Source organism: Strigops habroptila, chromosome 7, assembly GCF_004027225.2.
Source record: "Strigops habroptila isolate Jane chromosome 7, bStrHab1.2.pri, whole genome shotgun sequence".
Taxonomy (NCBI): domain Eukaryota; kingdom Metazoa; phylum Chordata; class Aves; order Psittaciformes; family Psittacidae; genus Strigops; species Strigops habroptila.
This window is the reverse complement of record NC_044283.2, coordinates 55547645-55567869: the sequence shown is the minus strand read 5'-3', so window position 1 is coordinate 55567869 and position 20225 is coordinate 55547645.

Genomic DNA, 20225 nt, shown 5'->3' with positions numbered 1-20225 from the left:
GAGGAGCGCTATCACAACTATAGGCGGTATGGCAACCCCAGAAGTAGCCTGGAACAGGCTGCTGTAATTTAAAGCAGACAGGGACTTTTTTTGACCTGCAGAGCAGCTGAGAATCTAGAGGATGTGAAGATGGAGCAAGTTTTCTAGAGGCAGACCCAGGAGACCCCAACACATGCAGCTGCTGGAGGCCTCAGCTGTGCACAAGCAGTGCTGGCAGGAGCCTTCGAACAGGAGGACCAGGGTCAGGGTACAGATGCTCTGATGAATGTCCCAGAACAGACCTAGCTACACTTGCAGAAGTCATGGGGGAGTTACAGGGAGTTGCCACACCTGCCTTCAGGTCTGGCCCAGGTGTGACACTCTGCTACAAGTACCTGGGGCTTGTTTTCCTTTGAGATCCTCAGGCTGCATGTGATAGATGTTTCCAGTTCTGCTGATAACTGAATGAGGATTAAACACAATGGAGAGACCAACGTATTTCTTTTTTAATTCTAGCTTTGATGATCCCTTCTCCCCAGGGACTCCTGTTTTGAGAAACATTGCTCTAGATAACAATTCAGCTGCTTTAAACAATACCATTTATAATGCAGGCAGATGGTCTGTTCATCATATGCAGTAATGCATTACATTCATTACGCTAAATCTGCTGTGATTTGAGTTCCAGAATGAATGTGCAATGTTCATTTTTCTCCTAGCTCATTGGCTATATAATAAATGTAGAATATCTGCCACACTATCTCAAAATGTCTGTTTTATCTGTGAAGTGTTTGACAAAGCACATGTTTCAAATAACTTTATAATGACTTATATACAGATCTATTGTATATACTGTTATAGAAATATAGGGTAGCTGGGAACTGACAGACAGTATTCAGCCATCACAGTATTACAAGAGAGAAAGAGAGCAGTGGAGTAAACACCCCTTTTATTCCTCCTCCTCCCCAACAGCTACCATCATCCTTGCTGCTTACAGACTGTGACAAATAGGTTTGAACACTTTGCCTAAGGAAAAAAGCAAGCTATAGGAGAAGCCATGTGATCCACAGGAATTAGGAGGAAACTAGAAACAAGAAAACACCAAATTTTGCCAACTGAGAAGAGCAAATCATGGATTTGTGTTAGCAGGCACCTTCTGCCTCTATGTCTCCCTCTATGAAACAGATATGATGGGGGTTCGCTGATATTCACCCAGGAATTCCCACCTTCAGAGTGCTGTTGCAGCATAAACTCATAATTAAAGACCAATAGTCTAACCATCCCTGGCAGTCCACCACACCTTAGCACCATGTCTTAGTAAGTTCTACTTCCAAGTATTACTTCTGACTTGAAGCTCACCCTCTGGAAAAAGCATCAGCTGCCAAGAGGAGGGCAGCGTGACCTATTTCTTACATATTTTTCCCCCCTTACAGAGCAGCTTAAATCAAGCAAATATGAAGTATAAATTTAAAGACTACACAAGATCCACCAAATGATTGTTGGTCTTAAAGTTCATTACGCGGTATCCAGCATAATAAAACTGGGTTAATGCCTTTGTTAGCATACCTAGACGCATAAACAAACTCCCATTTATAATACATACTTTACCTTCCTGAAGACTTCCAAGGGGTGTTAAAAATCCAAAAATCGAAATTATCCAGGTTGGATCCTTGACTATTACGGGCAAAGCTCTCTTTGGCTCCAGCTGCAAGATCAGGATCTATTGCAAACATAAGTGTTGAATTATAAAACAACTTCCACTTCAGATTCCTGTGGAATCATCATGAGTAGATCTGCCTAAATTAAAAGATAATACATATTTTCATTAATTCTTCCAAAATACTTTGTAACACATAAGAAAGAATGTATGCAGGTCCACAATCTCTTACAGAGTTAATATGCATGCTATGGTTTTCATCTTCATTTCACATTTCCTCTTTCACTGCTTAGCACAATTTAGACCAACTTCAGAGACTGATGTTACTGCTGTCCCAGTGAATATGTGCCTACCAGTCCTGCATTTTATTTAAGGTTAGTCCATTGAAATTTTTGACCTTTCTTCTCTTCAAAAGTCTGATAAAAATCACTGCTCAAGGTGATGTGGCTGCACAAACATATTTAGTGAGGTTTAAGCTATCACTGGGATGGAATAAGGCTTCATCCCGTACAACGCACAGAACTTATGACATAAATGTGGCCTCAGGGATTTCTTTCATGATTCAACAAGCCTCCTTTCAGAAACAGCAAAAAATGTAAACAGGTATTATAGTTCTGGAGGGGTGGCCTTGGCATTTCCTTTCTGCTTCTTGCCATGTGCCTCGCCTGCTCAACATGCTGAGCACAAGTCAACAAAGTCCAACAAAACCAACTTTTAAACTCTCTGGAGAAACTATAAACAATACCATTCTCTTTAGAAAGCATTCAGTGAAAAAAAAGAAAAAGCAGTTGACACTTGACACATGGACAAAGCCAAACACAGTGTTCTGAAGATTACTCTCTCTTGCTTTTATAATGTGCTAACTTCTTGCCATTAGTTTTTAATCCAGTGTCATGCCCAGACTGTTTCTTTGTTACCTATAACCAGGCTTTAGGAAAAGTAAAAATCTCATCTTCACATGTTTCTACGTATTTCCACAAACTTCTAAGCCAAATGGTATAAATAGCACAGCATGTTTCTTCTTTGGAGTTTGGACTTTTTGTGTCCTTTGGATAAATTATTGCTCCTACAGAAAGTAAACAAGAAATGTGTTACAGAGGTTAATTTCTATGACAGAATAGGGCAACCAATTTCTTGCAAAACAGACTTGAAACAAGAACTACAAACTACTTTTAGACATCCCTTGAAGGGCTTTAGCATGAATACATACTGAGTATTACGTAGTACTGGATGTTGTCATTATACAAATTAAAGCCTATAAAATGGTAGCAGAGAGAGACTAAAGAACATAAATAAGTCTGCAATTGAGCACCAAATGCTGGTTATGTAAAAATTTTAACAAGTGAAAAACAAAACAACAACAAATAATACCCAAGCATGTGACGACTTCTAGAAAATTATATGGTTTATGGAGCAAACATACCTTGGAAATAAAATATGTTAAGTCAAAACAGTTAAAAGGGCATTGCCTGGTCCACTTACTTCATTATCAAAATAAAGGTATTCTGCTCTACTTCAGCCAGGGAAATTATTTTAGCATGTGTGTCTGCCTGTCTCCAGTGAGGGCAGCACCTAGGTATGTCCTGAAATTCAGTATTTCATGAAGTATCGTGTCAGTGGGATTTAACTGTGCGATTACATTTTGACAAAGGTTTCCATGCTTTCCTGAACTATGACTTCCTCTTGCTGTTAGTAGTATATGAAATAAGAATGGGTTGTTGCTACTTATATTTAAAGAACTGGGACAGCTATACTTTGAAATAGTTAAAAAATAAAAGATGAGGAAGAAAATAATAATTAGCATTTACAAAATGGAGCGTATCACCTTACTGTGAAAGACTCTCTGTGACTTCATTTATTGAGAATGTTGTCGATATGACTTGACTGGAAACTGTAAGTGTGCACATAGAAGTAAACACCTGAAAACATAGGTTGTTCCAGCTGACAAAAGCCAAGAGAAAATCCAAAGCCTGAAAGCAGCTTTTGGGCACAACCTGAAAATAATAAGGCACATCATTTAAAATAAGAGTGGCTGATGAATGGAGCAAAATACTAGAATCATGGCAGCTTTCAAAAAATCTAAATGTCTATAAGATGACTGGTTGATCATGTCCTCTTTTGAACTATCAAAGAATGATTAAAAAAACAAAAAACAAAACTCAGTTTCTTTTGTCTAGCACCTCTAGATTGACTTTGCTGCAAGCACTAGATGGTAATCAGAAACAGAGTGGGTATTAACTGCCAAAATTCCAGCAACTGAGTTATTTGTTAATTATTTAATAGAATCAAGCATCTTAAAATCAACACTGTTCTTTTCATAACGGGAGTCAAACAAACTTTTATTTTATGCTACTGTTAGCCTAGTTTTATTTCTGAAGATATGCTGTAGCTAAGAATATCAAAATGATACTATTCTTAATACCTGACAGCAGCACAGAACTGCACATATATGTTCTGATTTCCACTTTGGGATGGAACTATCTAAGAAGCAAAGCTTTATTCAACATAAGGATGGCAAAATCTGGCATGGTGTAAATTATGATTTCTGCAACACTTTTTAAATAGTCTTTAATATGAAATGAGATTTTCTTTTGAGCTGTCACCTTTGTTTAGTTATTTGTGGGTTTTTTTCCAGTCATTGTCAATGTATTTGTATTGCACAGACAGACTTGGTAAGAGAGCCCTCCCACTGCTAACTCAAACCCTGTAAATTCCTTTGGTAGCAGCCAAACATTGGGTAGCTTAATGGATAAAATACCCACTCCAAATTTCAAAACAAGGCGAAACTGTGTACATTTTATTCAAGTTGTTGTGTGGCTACGTAAGGGAGCACAATTTGGACTATGGTGAATACAGGTATGTCCACAGATATCTCCAGCAGCCACAATCAGTGGCATGGTTTTTCACATGGCTGGTTTTTACGATGCCTGTACCTTCTAATAGTGACCATTCTGACATGTTTTCAGCATACCCAAGAAAGCAGTTTTGAATCTGAAAGTGTATGTTCAAATTACAGTCATATGAATGTATTTATTTCTGCTGCTAACTACATGCAAAACATATGCCAAATTTGCCACCTGATGTGCAAAAAAATAGAATAATAAAAAGGAATAAATCAGTAACATAATTATTTAGTTTAAAGGTAGCCGTCTGTGGCCTATGTTTCTTGTTTTAGAGTCAGCTTATGAAATTCTTTTGTATATTGCTGAACACATGGAAATAGATTCAAAGCCTTCATAGATTTTCAGGAGGGTGCATGAGGTGGCCTGAGTTGGGAAGACTCAGCATCCTTCTTTCAAATATCACAGGCATGATGGTGGATGGGATCTGGTGATTCAGGATTGCATTGGGTCTCCAGTGCATTTTCTGACATGCTACTATTTGGTAGAGGAGGGAGAAAGGCATTGGGTTTTGGTCAGCTAAAGATAAGCAGTTATTTTGTTCAGTTATTCTGGATTTTTTTTCCCCCCAGGATCAGGAAAGACCATTTGGCAACTATTCAGCCATTCAGCTGAAGCCAAAATATTAGCAATGATTCAACTGGTTTTATTCCATAGTTTTACTAACTAGCTGACGTGGGAAAGGAGAAGCAGCAGATGAAAACCGACGGATGATGGCTGGATGACATCACTCTTGGATCAATGTCAAAAGCAAGGTTTTGGAACATGATAAAGCAAACACATCACTGGATAAACATCTGACCGCAAGTGAGTCTCAATGGTCATTGTTAAACCAGCAGGGAACGATCAACAATTAAAATAGTAATAAAACAGCAATGGTTGGAAACACACAAAAAACCCCTGAGAAAACCAAGCAACACAAAAAGAACAAATACAGATGGACAACAGTTATCCACATATACTGGGAAGTCTAACGAAACTTAAAAATTATAGAATAGGATAATGACTAATATTAATTCTCACAGAGACTTAGGGACTTGTGTTTGACAAATCAAGAGTCTTCTTTTCTGAAAGAAAAGCATGCTACTGAGCTGCAACCCCAAATTCAAAGTACTATCCTTTCTTTAATAAAGCTATAAACAGAGATCTAGATTCAAAGATCTGTATTTTTTGAAGAAAAGGTGACAAACTCAGTAATTTTTGGTGAGGAAATGAAAGATTTAAAAAGAGTCTCTTGTCTAAGTATCTGAAGAATAAAGCTGTAAAAGTTTCATAACACAGTATGGAAAATTCTGATGGAATACTTGATAGCTGTAAGAATAAACTGACCAAAGGTACAGTTTTGGGGAATTATAAGCTTTTGGTGATTTTTCAGGCCAGGCTAAACACCCATCTGTTACGGAGTGCTTGGGGATAATGAAGTTAATTCTGCCATAATCCCAGGAAATGGACTACAAAATCTGTTAGGCACCTTTCACACTGAATGCTTCTATGAAATACTTCACACATTATTTACATGGCAGGAAAAATAAAATATCTTGGGAACCCTCAGTATTCGAAGTGGGAAGTAACACAAGCACAGACCACAGATAATATTGGTTCTTTTTTGTCAAGACTAAGTAGTTTGGTTTATTTGTCCTCATGTGATGTTTCTTGGGGTGGAAAAAGGGACGATTACAAGTGGATTAAGAAAGGAAGAGAATTGAACAAAGCACTATAAGGAGCACTTAGAAGGCAGGCCAATAATTTTGGCATCAATATAGAGCATGTAACATTAAGCAGCAAATGACCAAACATTCTCTGCAGTCAGACTCCGATGTTGGAAGGCGGATGTGCCCCAAATCATCTCACATTGCCTCATTGCATTTGCTTTAGAGCATTCCCTATCCTTAGTACATCCTATTACCTGAACCAAGGGCTCTGCTTAGTGGGCTTTTGAGAGCCTCTCTCCTAATTTTAACTTCCCTCAAATGCTTTAGTCCATTTTATTTTATTTGAAGGATGTGGACCATCCTGCCAGGTGGATATTTCCCCAAGTCTCACAACTCTACTCAAACAGTCTCTTATCAGGGTGCTCTTGTGCAGCAAGAGTTCATAACTCATTTGAATGGGAAACAGTTGGGGGCTCGCCACACTTCATCCTACAAGACTGTTGACACTGTTAGCAGCTGTTAGTGTCGCTCTCATTTTTACCAACTGGGAGCATATCAAAATGTTACATGCACATTCAGTGGTGTAGTCTCTCCCCTTTCAGTTTAATGGGAATTATGCACACACATCAAGGGGAAAATATACTTTACAGTTGCTAAGTGTTTTATATGTTCATTTTCTAAACTTACTTGCTATAGGGGAAAAAAGAATTAAAGGCACTCCAGGAAAAATAATGTTCCCTCAAAGCCAGTTAATACCAGTAATGGCATCATTTAACTGTGCAAAACTTTATTCCTGAAGGGACACTAAAATTGCTGTATCACACTCTTAATTTAGGGAAACACACAACCTTACAGCAATTTCTTGGTAATGTAGACAAAAAGAGATCATCAAGCTCCGTACAATTCCCAGCAGATAACTGTCCACATTGCCAGCAGTTTTCACAGGTTTGCAGATTTATCTGGGAGGCCAAGAGTGGAATAGCCATGGACTCTAGACACATGACCATACACAAATGGAGGAAGATGGAGGTACCAGACCACTGCTTTCTGTAAGATACAGCTTCTTGCCCTGAAAAGGAATTAAGAGCTTCAATGCTAGATTAAACATTTTTATGACACATTCACATAAGCACACATCACATGAAAATAAAATGGGAATCACCTACTATATATGTATCTTATTGCATATCACTGATAGCAGCCACAACACATACCTTGACTGAAGTATTTGTTCCATTTTGAAACCCAGGATAAGTAAGTTATACAAAATTATACCAGTTGTGTCATTATTTCACTGGTTACACTTATGTACATGCTAGTGACAGGGAAAACAGTTTCATCAATGGATCACCCAGGCTCTGGGGTGACTCTCAGCTCTGAAGTATTTAGATACTGTGATTTAAGATGTCACCACTGGCAGCTGTCACCCACCTCTAAACTTAGCAGCAGCAGTAATAACCTTGTGCCAGACCTTCAGCCGCTGTAATTCACAGCCTGACATATTTCCTAAACCACCTTCATCACTTAACCAATGCATCTGTGGCCCAGATTTACCCACCTGCCTGTGCACTGCAGCAGCTGACAAGCTGGAGTCCATTTACTCTTGCTGCCCCTGCAAAGGGGGCAGTAGCCTTTGGTTCAGGACTGGATAGACTGCTTCTGATGACAGAAGCCCAACACATTGCCACTAGGACTACCATGCTGAAGCTACCACTACCACGTCGTCCTTGGGACACAGTCAGCACACAGTTACATGTGCTGCAACCAGTCAATCTGATTAGTGTTCCAGTAGCAACTCTCCCCATAGTGCTATCATGACTAAAATAAGTTCTCTTTTGGGACAGAATGTATCACAAACACTATTCTAAACCATGAGCTCTCTCTAATCGGTTCCTTTCAGTAGATCCCAATACTCATTCATTTGCAATGCTTAAGAAGTTGGATCTAAACAAAATAATTTACCATGCAGCAGGGGGTGATGTATAAAATAACTGGGAAAGCCAAGATTAGCTATAAAATATGTAGTCTGACAGCTTTCAGTGTTTGTTTCTGATAACACGCATGCAAGCATACAAAGCCAAAAAGTTATCTTCCATATCACAAAGAAATGAAACCAAGAAAATGTGTTGAGTTCCTTTCTTCTGCAAATAATTCTTCTTTCATTCCCTGCTCTCTGCTCCTCCTTTTCCAGCTTTTTCTTTTTGAAATCAAAGGAACAGAAAAGAAAACTAAGAAGAGAAATATAGAAATATAAGAAGTTAAGCTCTATTAGCTCTGGGTTACTTAGCTGCTAATGGTTTATGATGGTAAAAATACTGAAAAAGAAAATTATTTGGGGAATAATTTTCCAGTCTTTGGACTACAGCTCATGAGAAGTCAGAATGTATTTCCATGTACATTTTTAAGTAGAGACAGAAATTTGTTTAAATTTTCATGTGGAGAACCTGTTTGTGACATGATGAACCGTAGTTATTTGTAATGAAAGGAGGGGGTGTCACCACCGTGGGACCCAGTCTAACAGTTCTGCCACAGACTGTGTTGAAGCTGGCCTGTCTTGATGTTCATTTCAAAGACAGAAAAAAACTACAGCAACAATACTACAAGGAAAGTATTATTTTCTTTAGAGGGTGAAATGTTTAAAGTTCATAGAAACCACATGGAAGCTGGGAAGATGCTGCCTGAAGGACAGCTCAGGAAAATTACTGTCTTTATTTAAAATTATTTAAATGACTTATTAAAACACTCCTGACTGGTTTTTCTCATCCACCTCTACAGACTGAATTTTCAGCAACTCTAAAAACAGCTGCATTCATCAAGCAAACATCTGAGCCAAATTAAAACGTGAGCTTTGCAGCATTTCAGCCTCAGCTTAAAGTGTGCACTTTGCACCAGCTAATAAAAAGGAACTGTACTGCCCTACCTACCAGTTCTTGTAGACGCGACATGTATAAGTTCAAGCAAATACCTAAGTGTAATAGCATGAGATTTACCAGTCACAGTCCTAGTAAAGACAACATAATCCAATCTAAAGTAAGCACACAACTACACAAATTTCTTTCACAAAGAAAGATTTAACATAACAGGAAACACATAGTTCTTCACTACTTTCGATAGACATACAACTTACTGCTGCTGTTGGACTCCACTACTAGATCACAGCAGCTGCAGAAGCAAGATGAAGCATATTTTGATAAACACCTAGACTAGCTCAACAGACTGCACTTCAACCACAAAGCAGCATCTCTCAAATGCCTTGCTTTTTATTCACTACAATGCACTGCACCTCAGTTTCTGCACTGTAGCTGTGTATCTTCATAAAGCCATAACAGAAACCACTTTAAATCAAAGCAAACAGCCTTCTGCCACACTCAGCCACACAACAAAAGATGAGTTCACAATTGCTCTGGTTTTGTTTACTGCACAGCTCCTACACTGTTGTTTGTTTTTCCCCTAGAGAACACTGCAGCATGGCAAGAAACATCATCCCAGAGCTCTCCTCTCCTAATTATGACCTCAAGCTTCTTTCAACACCATTCCTTCCTGCATGCTGCCACCTCTCACTGTGAAAGCTGCGGCTTCCCATCAGGTCTAGTTAAGTGGAGTGTTTTCCAGGAAGAAGGCACAAAACCAATAAAGCAATTAGTGAGCAATTAAATTAATTAACGTTGTTTACCTACAGGAGAAAGGCAAGCCTTAAACAATTAGCAGCAAGTTTATTTTTAAGAGTAAAAAAGCCTTTTGAAAACACCTTCTGAGTGAGAATGTTTGTTTATTGTCAGCCACCCAGGTATTACATTTTTCCATCCTCTCCTAACTCATTTCAGATGTTGGGAGAGCAACTGGTCATTCAAAACAGTATATGCTTGATCCAAACAAGGGAACCATGTTCCACGGTAGCAATGGTTTAGTGCTGTGATCTTTCGCACTGATTGTGAGCCAATTTTAAGTAATAATTACATGTACATGCAGTCCTGCTGAGAGTTATGAATTATCAGCACCTGAGCAACAGCATACTATTAATTCTTCTGTTCAGCTCTCTAAATAGAACATGAGCAAAATATTTCCCTGCCTTTAGAAAGTGTCTTGTCAGTGCACCACAAGTTTCAATACATTTTGTTTTATCCTGTTGTTATCTTGGCACTGCAGGGGGAAAATTCCTCTTCCAGAACAGAAACCAGAAACAAATATAAACTGCATCTCTCTCATGTATGTTACAGTGTATTCACATGCACACATTTCCTATCCCTTGCCCTTAGAGTGGGTGAGGGCAGGAGGACAGACCATTCTGTCTCAGCTCTTTATATAAAACCCACTAAGAGCAGAAAGGCGTGACTCTTGCAATGGGGAAACTGTATGGATTTTTTCTATACTCAGATGAAACAGACAAACATCAAACACGTTTCATGCAGACCACCAAACATCAGACTTTTAGTTACATGAACGTGGGTAGGACTGAAACCATTAACCCTAGTCATACTGAATTGAATCTCATTAATTAGAAAAGTTGTTAATATTTACCCTCTTCAAGAATCTTCTACAATGAATTTAAATAGTAGGATCTAATAACACCTCTTTATGCCTTTGTTACAAACCATTCTTTTCTTTCATAGTGTATGGAAATGTTATCCTCTAGAAGCTCTTCCCTCTAGGTCTGCTGCCCTTCAAGAGGTTCCCTTAAATACATTGAGCGTGACTAAAAGACTCCCAGATTTCAAAAACCTGCACAGCAGATACTTCTTTCAAAATATGATCAGCAAATTCTCTCATACAATAAAAAATTAAACCAACTAAACAGAGATTTTATTTTGCTGTGTAGTCAGAATATTGTGGAGTAAGTGGGACAAATCTGATCTCTGCCTCACATCAGACCAAAGATATATATATTGTGCTCATGGCTTTGAAGAAGCATAAGACAGAAATCTTATTTTATGACCATATATCTGTTTACATAGATGATTTGCCCACAGTTGATAAATGATACTGTAATTAAGGACTCATTTTTCTCCTCAGTACTTCTATCTTGACTCCAGGTTTTGAATTCTTTACAAGAACAGAATAATAGCAAAAACTGGTTTTGATAACTACTGGCTAGATTTCACCATGTAAGTGCATATGATCTATCAGATGGCCAAGTTACAAATAAAAAAATAATAAAAAAAATACTTAGACTTCAATTTTAGAGATGAAGCAGATGAAGCAGTTCTAGAAGTCAGAGAACTAGTACACAAATTTCTCAGTCCAATAATTAAGACCACATTACCAGGATGCTGTTAGGGGAAGAGGACCACATGAATTATTATCCCATCTGTAATATAAGTCTTTTGACTAATTTTGATGAGACTGAAACTTTTTTCTTTCTTGGTTTTCTTTTTCTTTTGGAAGATATTTTGAGCTATATTTGGATTTGCTTTCAAATAAATTCTTAACTTTCATGTTGATGGAAAAAATAATAGGAATTTTCATATGCTTTTAAAATAGCTGAAACTTTGAACTTACAACTCTGACATGATATATTATTTCATGAAGATGGATTCATGGCCTTTTCCTATCATCCCTGGGAATTTAAGGACATTAAATTAGTTAAAAGAAGAATTATTTTACTTCAGGAATATACAGATATAATGAAAAACTTATTTTAAAATATCAAATATCTGGAATTTGAAGAACAAAATATCATATTCATCCTATTTTTAGATAGGTCCTCCTAGAATATCCATGTTAAAATAGTATGCAAAAAAATCCTGGAAAATTAGATTTTAAAATATTTTGAATAATAAAGCATTTTACTCAATAAGGATGAAAAGACAGCACCCATGGGTCTTGATGTATATTAGTTTCTGTACAGTAAGGAATGATTTTGACATGACTTTGTTTTGCTTGTTGAGATCAAAATGAGCTGTAGACTGAAGTTTTGTCTTAAACTTTTGTGAATTCACACACAGAAGATGTTACTGTTCTTTTTGAACCACAGTTGTAAAAAACAGTGCTTTAAGAGGATCTAAACTGTGAGGATGTATGCAGTCACCGCCATACCTTCATCCAAATCCTTCCCACCTGAAATTGCTAACTGGAATGAAGTTTTGACCACTCCGTTCAAACACAAAGTTCTGTTCATGGGAGCAGTGCAGCATTGTCATCATCCACCTCAACTGACCTCAACAACTGGGTAGTATGAAAATGTGCACAGACAGTATACACATTAAACACGGGTTCTGCAAGTTGAGACCCAATCTCAATTCATTGGTCCTTATAGGTCCTATCCATTATCATTCAAGCAGCACTGTCTCGGTTTCTCCAGCTAACCGCTGGGAGGAATTATACTTCCCTTCAGGGCTGGATCCTGTGGTGATAAATACACTACAGATGCTCATGTACAACAGAAATGGCACCACTAGGTTAGAAGGTGGTGCGGTTTAGCAGTCTGTCCCTCCAGATGACACTGGAACCTCCTCTAACCTAATGCATCCTGTGAACTCTTGGTGCATCATGGAGAACATAGTCTTTTCCTATTTTGAGGACAAGTCATCAAAGACTGGGGGTCAAGTTCTGCTAGAGGCAGAGCAGGTTCTACTACACTATGCCAGCCAGGGGTATTTGTGACATCCAGCATTCTTTCTATAACATGAGTGTTACAAAAAGTCAACCAAGGGCAGAGGTAGAATAATAATTTAAAAAAATCTTGTCTGATGCATGTTCTCTACTATTAGTTTTCTTGATCGTCTTTCATTGGTTGGGCTACAAGAAGTTTTCTACATGGTCAATGACCTTGACCAAAATGGGGCAAAATTCAGGCTTTTTTAAATCCACTGACTTCATTCAAGGGACCATTTACACTAAAACTATTTTTGACTCCACAGCTTGAATGGTTCTCATCTATTATTCTCATTGAGTCTTCCATTGAGCTCATTGTATCAGTAATCATCAGTGTTTCCTGTAGATATTGATCTCCAGCTTTTATTTCAGTAGTGCTCTTGGTCTAATATTGTGACTTTCTTTCATCATAGTGAACAAGAGACAAGCTTTTAGAAGAAAGCTATGTATATCCTAGGATTATAATTACTCCGTATGTGATATTAAAGAGATTCCAGTCCCTAAAGATCATGAATATCTGCCACATCTGTGTGAGCACATCAGAACTAGCTTTACACCAATCCTGGTCTGTAGCCATGCAAAAACAGAGCTCAGCATGAGCTAGCTGCTTGGATGCTCAAGCAGTTTTGTGAATATACAAGGAAATTTAACTTTTGTATACCAGGAATTGAGCATCATCACCTTACAATGGAAATACAAGAACAACCATAGTGTTTTCTTACCTCTAACAATTAAAACCATTTTGAGGGACCACCAGCACACACAAATAGTAAGTTAGTCTCTGAAATCTAAGGGATTTTAAAGGAATGGATATTCTTATCGAGTTACTTCATTTCATCTATAAGTTTGGAGCTGGCCACAGTGAAATTGATAGGAAAAACCCTTTTTGAAGAAACAGATATAAAATAAGGTGAAAAATATAGTATCAGAAGAGTTTGGTTTTGATGTGTTGTTTCTGAAATCCAGGTGAGTTTCATTGTCAAGGTCAATGAAAATAACATCAGACCAGAGTCTTTTTTGGAGGGAAAAAAAAACCAAACCCAAAACAAAAACCCAACAAAAACGAAAACAAAAAAAAAAAAAACCCACGCCTGCAAAGGAGAAAGAGAAGTTCTACCTGCTCACATGAAGTTTGTGTGCACAAGTTTCAGTTAGTCAAACTTAAATTTTACAATAAACAGTAGTTGTATTTTCTTCAGTCTTTCTTCCTGCATCAGAACTACATCTCTACAAATATTTGAACAGAAAGTATGGGACCTACTAACTTTTTTTTTTTCCAGTGTGGTATTTAAGTAAGCCTTAGAAAGCCCCCAAAAGGGCATAATTCCAGCACTTACTATTGCCAAAGCAATGCAGTTGAAACCTTAATCAGGGCTCTTATTCAGATTGAAACATATCCCGGTTAAGTGACCATCCCATTTAAGCAAAGTTTTCCTGAACCGTCACTTAATGTAAACCAAATGTCCTCTGCAACTCCTTCCTTCTACTGAAGCATTTTAACCCTTAGCCACCATATTAACACCTCTAATTGTAACTGACAGGGCAATTTCCTGGTTGCCATTGTGCGAGACAAGCAGCGAACACTAGCCACAAGTAATTTATGACCTTTGACTGTCATATTAATGCTTTTAATTGTAACTGACAGGGCAGTTAGGCCAAAAAGTGTCCCAGAAAAGCAGTTCAGGCTGTTGTGAATGTCCCACCAAAGCAAAGGAAGAAGCATCCACTCATTAAGGCGGTGGACTAATATGGAGAAAGAAGGGGCAATACTTGAGTCTGAATGGTCACCAAACTCCCTGTAATCATCACTGACTCATTTTTGTTTCAATTTGCCATCACATTCTCTGCTAAGACCAGAACGACTGTTACTGAATGTATGCAATTTAATTTTAACCTTTGAAGAGAATTTCCCAAAATATTTGAATAAAAAATATATTCAGGATTCCTTACCCAATTACATTATTTTTAATTTCAACAAATTTCATGTTCTTTGATGAAAAAGACAGTTCCTCAGCATTTCGTGTTTGAAAACATAAACATTTTCATATTGTTTACATAAAACCAATTATTTAGAGTTTCTGAAAGTATGTAAAGTTTATCCATCTCTGAACAACAGCCTCTGAAGCATTCTATAACATGAGACTAAATAAGAAACAGGTTATCTCAAGTGGAAGAGAGGGGAGTGCTGTGGGTGAAATTTACATTCACTTTTGGTAAACTGGCCTCTAGAGGGTGAAATCTCACACTCACAAACATTGGAGCAGGCCTGCTATTATTCAGCAACGAGTAAGGGCACTAATCAGATGCTAGAAAGATTCTCCCTTGTTCATATTTTAGTTCCACTTGCCTAAACACTGATCATTAAATTTGAGAATTTGGTTATATTTGTTTGATCTGACCTATAGATGAGCCATATTCAGCTAAGGTAAAGCTACTGGATCCTTCCTTATTACAATCTACCAATCCCTTTTCCTTCTAAGGAAGAAATAAAGCACTACTTTTAACTTGAAACCTAAACAAGGCCTGCAAGAATATTATAGAAGTTATTTTCAGTTTTACATATTATGTCAAATCAGCCAAAATACTTTTTTTTTCATTTCCAGGCACTTTATAGCTGTCCACTTGCTGCTGGGCCCCTCAAGAGAAAAGAGAGAAATTCATATTAAATATATAAAAACTGAATAGCCAAAGTTACCAAATGCAGAAAGTTGGAAAACTGAGTAGTTGAAAGAGATTGTAGTCCAAGAGCGCATTTCCACGAATGCCTCTTTTGGCAGCAAAGCTAGTTTACCCCTACATTCATCATCTTGTTCACAGAGCAGCCCTACAAACAGCACGTCAGCTTAACTCAGAATGAAATTACACATTCTAGACAACATAATATCTTGCAGACACCAGTACGGGAAGATCTTCCTTCCCTTCTTACTTTCAACTACCATTTCTGTTCTATGCTTGACCTGATCCTTCCCATGTGCCAGTAGGAGCATGTCTCTGCTGAACCAATTCAGCTCATACCCCTGCAAAAGCACACAGACACTTTTTGGTAGGATTACTTTTCTGCCAGCTTAGCGAGTTGAGTCAGCCCAAGTTCCCCTGAGAGGAGAAGGGCTGCATGAACATCAGAGGGGAGACAGGGGAAGACGGGATACAAACTCTCCCTTTCGGAGACACGGCAACAGATTCAGGCTTAGTCCAGCTCAAAGAATAATGTACAACATCACCCTGAAAGGAAGTTACAAAGAGAACATTGCCAAGAAAAGACACTGCCTCCTCAGTTAGGCTATGTTTCATTGTTATTGTTATAAGATCTTATATGTTTTCTTAACATTAACATAAATTCATTATTTTTCTATTATTTTTAAAATACCTAAGTAACAAAGGAGCTTGTGTCTTATATTTAGAAATGCCTAATGATGATCTTCACAGCAACGTATAATCCTTCAGTGACTCTTTCTAATGGGTCTTCAGTGCTCTCGAACATGTATACCTGCTCAGAAGTGATCATAAATGAGAAGTGTATTTGTGCTCTTTCACATCTCTTGACATAAAGAGATACCTGGACTAGACTGTCTCCTGCTGACCATCAATCTATGCTGCTTCACAGATATCAGTTCATGGTTTAAGATACACTGTTATATCTTAAAAAACTTTTAGACTACATAACTTCATGAATACAATTCAATGAAGCAGAAGAACTTGTAGTGACATAACATCAGAACAGAGAAAAGATTTATTAAGGCTTTTTCTTCTTCTTGACATTATCAGTTTGATCCAATTCTAGCTGTTCACATTTAGGTGCTTCAACTTTGCAATATACTCTCATTTAAGGATAAATGGGACGTTGGCACAGTAGCCTCAAGCTCAGCCTAGCTTTAGGCAGCAAAGTTTTGCACTAGTGCAGCTTCTCAACAGCGGTTAGAATTGGGGAAAAGAAAAAAATTCAGATCTCCTCCAGCTTACATACTGATAAGGCCAGAGCTCTCAGTCATGTAACATGAAAATAGGTGACTGACTACGTAGAGAAGACCAAAACTGTTTTCTTTAATAATTACAATTACGAACAGAAAAGAAACTGAAAGGAGGAGAACTGCAAATATTCACCTGCTACTGAAGGCTTTGCTGTGATCAAAGAAAGCAAATAACAAGGAAGCCCTCGTCTTCAATAACATTTTCTATAAAAATATTTCTCAGTAAATCTAAGATGCCCCTACCTTCCTTCCTTCAGATGGTTTCAACTGAGTTCCCTCTTGATCCAGATACTACTTTCTAAAAAAGCCAGTTAAAAAAAAAACCCATTATATCTTTCCATCCAGCACAACAGTCAGTTATGAACAGATTGAGATTAAAAATACTATTCCTCATCTTTCTCTGTCCTTTCTTATTAGCCAAAATCTTCTGTTTTGCTGTTTGTATTTAGACACACACATCTGTAAATAGGCTCCTAATTTTCTGATTGCTGTGTGCGCTATAGTAATTTAATTAGCAATTCAATAGCACCTTTGAAAAAAATGGTGTTCTTAGGAACCTAAACCTGATGCAAGTCCCTAATGTCAGGCAAACTTTTCTGTCTTTGCATTATTGTTTGAGAGAATATAAACAAACTATTACACACAACTGTTTGACAAGGACATACTCTAAATTGCTACCTGCTTAATAAGCCTCTGTGGAAGTCCTAAGCTGTTTCAGATGAGAGTAGATGTTTGATCAGATGCATGAAGGTTATTTTAAGTAAGCATGCAACTATCTTGTCTGGTCTTTCAACAGCTAGATACTTCTACAAAGATCCATGGGAATATGGGGAATTCTACTTTAGTAGACTTTGCAAGGGTCCTAAAGGACTTGCTAAGAATGCTAAATAAACAAGGTCTCTCATTCCACCGAGCCACAAAGAGCTAACAAGCCCCCGCACCCCCTTCCCCATTCTCCAGCAGTCCATACCTCCCACCGGCAGCCCACACTCATCAATGCACAGGAGCACCAGATATCACACACCAGACCCTGCTGTGATGAGCAAACACCAATCAACAGCCCCATTAGCCTCCAGAGGACAGTATAGTTTGTTTACAGTAAATACTAGAGCACTGCCAGTGGAGGGCTGCACAGGAAATGCTGAGGAGGCTTTTCCCCCTTCTGTTTCAGGCCCATTTGAAAGTTCAGGGCTTGTATTCAGAGAAGTCTTGGGTGTTGTTTTCTTCTCTTTAAAACAGAAAACAAGACTGCTGAAAATGCAGTTGTTAAAAACTAACAGCAATTTAAGATTTTTTGCTGTTGTTTTTGTTAAAGAGCCTTCAATCAAAATTACTACATTTCAAAAGCAAGTAACATGATGAACAATATACAGCATTTTACATGGGATTATTGAGGGCAAGTGCTAACCTTTATTAACTAACCATTACCCAGCTTAATTCAGATGCTCAGTATTGTTTTCCAGCCCTTCAACACTTTGCTGTAACATGTACTAGGTGCACTGGAATCACCAAGTTTTGCTTCCAGAACTGGCAGACAGTGGAAGGGATTTGAGCGAAGGCTAGAGCTTACAGAAAAGAGTGAGATGTTGGGAAAGGTTTAGGGAGAAGATCCAAAAAAGTTTGAAATCCACCCTGTGTGTTGTTACCAGCTTACTGGCACATCAGGGTGACTGCACCTCTCCAAGACACCAAGGGGGAACAATTGCTTCCTCCTCCACATACATTTTGCATACAGCCTAGTGACCGCTCTGTTTGAAGACTGGATTCGCTTCTGACCTTTTATTAACAAAGACAATATAATTTATTATTCATACATATCTGTAGTCGGAAGACGTGCACTGCAAGCAGCTGATCTCATTCTTTGCTTGAGCAACACATGACTCAGACATCGTTCTGATTGTTGCTCTTTTCCTTGGAAGCAAGGATTGAATCAAAAGGAAAGTCTTAGCAGCCTGGCAGATATTACCTTGAGCTTAAGCTCATGGGGAGAATAGATTTCTTATCTTGTGGGGCTGAGGTGAGCTGTAAAATGGTAGCTGAAGGATGACCACTAAAGTAATCACTAGAGTGGCTAAGTACATGGGAAAAGGTAAGGGAAACAGGGCAATGGAAACAAAGCTATACATTTCGTTAGTCATTTTTCAGAATAAAGAATCAGCAAATAATTAGTGCAAGATACCCATCACATATCATATTTATCTTACCAATACGTTGACAAAGTTCTTCCTAGCCTAATCCAATGGTGTTTCTATGCAGGACATGCAGCGATTTCTTCTGAAATACCTAAAAGCTCTGAATCAACTGCCAGGCATGTTTGTAACACTTCAGATGAGCCCCTCTCATCACTTCAAAAGAATGCTTAATTTCCAAAAGACTGGAGGAACATTTGTTATGATGCTTAACCAAACAACAAATTACATATCACCAACTACGTGACCACAGCATTCAGACGTCTGAAAATAACTGAGGAAAAGCATCCAAATTTAAAAACTAATTTTCAAGATGTGTCAACATAGTGGTATACATTTCTCTCTATAATCCCTGGTTGCTGGACGCTTTTCCAAACAACATTTATAATACACTCAAAACCTTGTGTGTTTGAGTACACCAGCAGAAGCAGTTTTAAGATGCAGTGATACAACGATAAATGGACAAATGTTACATGGTAAAATGTTTATAGAAACTGGATTGAAAGAGCTTCTCAGTGGTTACACCTCTTCATCCACCCTTCCATTAACTTAATTAAGCTAACCCGTAGGCTTACAAGCCTGAGGGACTTAGAAAACTTGATCTGAAAAGAAAAATAAAGGGTTTAATCATGAGGCCAGGTTTTCCAAGTTGTCATGGCTCTAGTGTTTATACCCTGCACACTTATATAAACCCAAACTTCCATTACTTGCCTGAGAGTCTCAGATCAATATTATAGATAAAGGTAAAGCTTAAGGTAAACGATTACCCTATAAGATGATGGGAATAGTAATTTTAGTGAACATCAAACACATTAGGATACAGTAAGCTTGCACAGACATAATAAATTCATCAGCTATTTCTGCTGATTGATTTGTATTCCAGTTTAATTAGCCATGAAAGAGTCAATTTTTTTCTGAAACCTTCCCTCCCCCCCTTTTTTGTTACAGATCACTGCCACAAAGGATAATCCCCAGCTGTAAAGTTAAGGAAATTTAAAAGGTAGGTTCTAAAAAAAAAATCGTTACCAGTCATGAATTAATTTTCATATAGACCAGTTATACTTATTTCTCAATAACTTTGATTGGAAAATCACAGCTGAAAATAAAATGATGCTCTAAAACTATTGTTTTAAAATTGACTTTAAAATATTTTGCAAGCAGGGTCGCTTGATATAGTGGAGATAATGACATGTAGAAAGGCAGAGGTGCTGCGGAGTAGTGCAAAACCTATAATCTTGCTGTTGTTTAACTTTCAGCAAACAACTTTAAATACCACAAAATAAGCACTGCAG